A 3232-nucleotide genomic window follows, 5' to 3' on the forward strand; every position below is an offset into this window, starting at 1 on the left:
AAAAAATATAAAATTCAATTTGAAAACTGTATATAATTTATTGTATAAATAACACACAGATGTTTAACAAACCTTTTCAGAGACTTTAAAAGTGAATATTGGTTCCAAATATTAGGTATAGAAAATTAAAATTGTAATAAATTAAAACTATACTCAAATATTTGACTTAAAAGCAGATCTTTACATAGGCGTTTTCTCCGGAAAAGTGCGATAATCAAACACAGTTATCCTACTATATAATGCACGTTTCGGCTCCATCCAGCGTCCGTCCGATCGATGTTGCAAGCACGGGACACGGGAGGGCGTTTGGGTGCAATGCCACTGTCGCACCATGGGAGGGCGCTATCGTACGGGTACAATGCCACTAGTCATGATAATTTCAATTTAAATGGTAATACTAACCGTCTGCCATTTTATACCGGTAATCGTTACATCCCTAATACTAAAAGGTGACGTGTAAACACTGCAGAACATTGATTGGTCAGAGTCGTCTCTGTGACCCGCCCTTTTAGAAAAATCGGATGCAGAAGTTTCCAGTAAATCTGTCAGTAGGTGAATCCACATGAACAGTCTGTAAAACTACACCATGGTTTGTTGAGGACATTCAGATGTAAAAATTCAGCATGAGTTTGACGAGTCAACACGCAATGAGCGAGTTTATCAGCAACTCGGAGCAGATGACACAGAAGTAACGCGCCACATCGCTATGACGACCAGGTACTGGAAAGTGGGTAGTACCCTGTAATGGAAACGGTCTGGAATAGGACCTGGTACCAGAGTGGAGTCGAGCCGGTTCCATGTAGTGGAAACGTTGCAGTAGTAGCAGTCCAGTGTCCATCATTTTGGACAGATCATTAATCTTTTATGAGTGATGTTCAAACTATGGACCAGAACCAGAAATGGAGACGACACTCGAACTTTAAACTCTGGGTTACAGATGGAACTAATGTCATTTGTGACCAAACGACACATGCTGGGTCACTTTCTGTCGCTATGAATGATAAGGTTGATCATATTTCTGTTGCAAATCTATGGAAGTAAATCAGTCTCATCAGATTTTGAATGATAAAAGCCATTGAATTTCAAGCACTGAAAATTTTTTTTGCACTGAAATTAAGTATCTGAATTTTTTGTCTCTGAATTCCCCTATGTTCATAAATTTAGAATAAAAACAATTCAGAAACAAAAAATTCCGATGCAAGAAATTTAGATACAAAAAAATTCATATGCACAAAATTCCGATGCAAAAAATTCTGATGCAAAAGATTCAGAAGCACAAAATTCAGACGCAAAAAATTCAGATACAAAAAATTTGGATGCAAATTTCAATTGGCTGGCTGTCGGTTCGACTTGAGATAGAATCGATTGCTTTTCCTTGGTGTTCCGGATGTGTGATCTGAATTTTTTGCATCTGAATTTTTTTTTTTACTCTAAATTTATGAACATAATTAAATTGAGACAAAAAAATTGAGACACTTCATTTCAGTGCAAAAAAATTCAGTGCTAGAAATTCAATGGCTTTTATACTTCCAGATCTGATGAGACAGATTTCCTTCCATATAAACCCTTTAATTCCCTGTTTAAAGGTTGAATATACAAACACTAAACTCTTACTAACACAGTGGCTGCAGACTTTATTCCTGTTTCATCCTTTATATCATTTTTTACATGTTTTTAAATAATACAGACTTTATTTTGAATCTCATGCTGTGTGTTTGTATATTTTATTATAATTTTCACTCATGTGACTGGGTATTGTTTATCTTTTTTTTTTTACTTTATGAAGCATCCTTAATAGTCCACCAAAAAAAAAAAAAAGTGATCACAATGACCACAAACATACTGTTTTTTTTAATAACTTTATTTCTCATTTTTCCATAACATTGACATCATTAAGACATTTCTTACACAATTTGTGACCTTACCCACCCCCACACCCCATCCAGGTGACATCCCTGCAAAGACATCCATTGGCTAAAATTTCCTTAGGGGGTCAAATGAGTGGCCATTTTTGCCAAAAAAAAAAATTGTAAGAAATGCATCGAACTGTGTGTAAATAATGCTAATCCATTTGTGCACAGTCTTCTGATATTATCTGAGAGTGGAAACTCTGTTTTCATAAATATTGGATTTTGAATCGCAGGTATATGTGAAAACTTTTGCTGGTGGACGGATGTGACATTACCCATGATGCTCTGGTCAGTACCAGTGCTTAATTGTATGTGCTCCAAAAAGACTAATTTTGGACCATGTTCAAATCTGGTTAAAAACTGCTCTAGATCAATATAAAGTCCTGTCTATGTGTTTCTGAAGGTGTTTCAAGGTGTTTTGTGCCTTTATTCAAACATTCATCGTCGGCCCCTGGTGTTCAAATGGTAAGGCTGTAGTATGTGATCCTGAAAGGGAAATTTTTAAACCCTGTTTCAATATGGAAAAAAACTGCTCTAGATCAATATAAATTCCCATCTATATGTTTCTGGAGGTGTTTCAAGGTGTTTTGAGCCTTTATTCAGACATTTATCAAAACCTCCTGGTGTTCAAATGGTAAAGCTATAGTATGTGCTCCTGAAAGGGAAATTTTTTCACCCTGTTCAAATCTTGAAAAAACTGCTCTAGATCAATATAAATGCCCATCTACATGTTTCTGGAGGTGTTTTGTGTCTTTATTCAAATGATCATAGACGCCCCCTGGTGTTCAAATGGTAAGGCTATAGTAAGTGCTCCAAAAAGGGAAATTTTTTGACCCTGTTTCAGTCTGGAAAAAACTGCTCTAGATCAATATAAATTCCCATCTATGTATTTCTGGAGGTGGTGCAAAGTGTTTTAAACCTTTATTCAAACATTCATCAGCACCCCCTGGTGTTCAAATGGTAAGGACTTACTATGTGCTCCAAAAGGGTAATTTTTGGACCATGTTCAAATCTGGAAAACAAAAGTGCTCTAGATCAATATGAATTCCAGTCTACATGTTTCTGGAGGACTTTCAAGGTGTTTGTACCTTTATTAAAACACTCATCGACGCCCCCTGGTATTCAAATGGTAAGGCTATAGTATGTGCTCCAAAAAGGGTAATTTTTGGTCCATGTTCAAATCTGGAAGAAAAACGATTAAGATCATTATACATGTCCATCTATGTGTTTCTGGAGGTGTTTCAAGGTGTTTTAAGCCTTTATTCAAACATTCATCGGTGCCCCCTGGTGTTCAAATGGTAAGGCTATAGCATGTGCTCCAG

Source organism: Sphaeramia orbicularis, chromosome 5, assembly GCF_902148855.1.
Source record: "Sphaeramia orbicularis chromosome 5, fSphaOr1.1, whole genome shotgun sequence".
NCBI classification, from domain to species: domain Eukaryota; kingdom Metazoa; phylum Chordata; class Actinopteri; order Kurtiformes; family Apogonidae; genus Sphaeramia; species Sphaeramia orbicularis.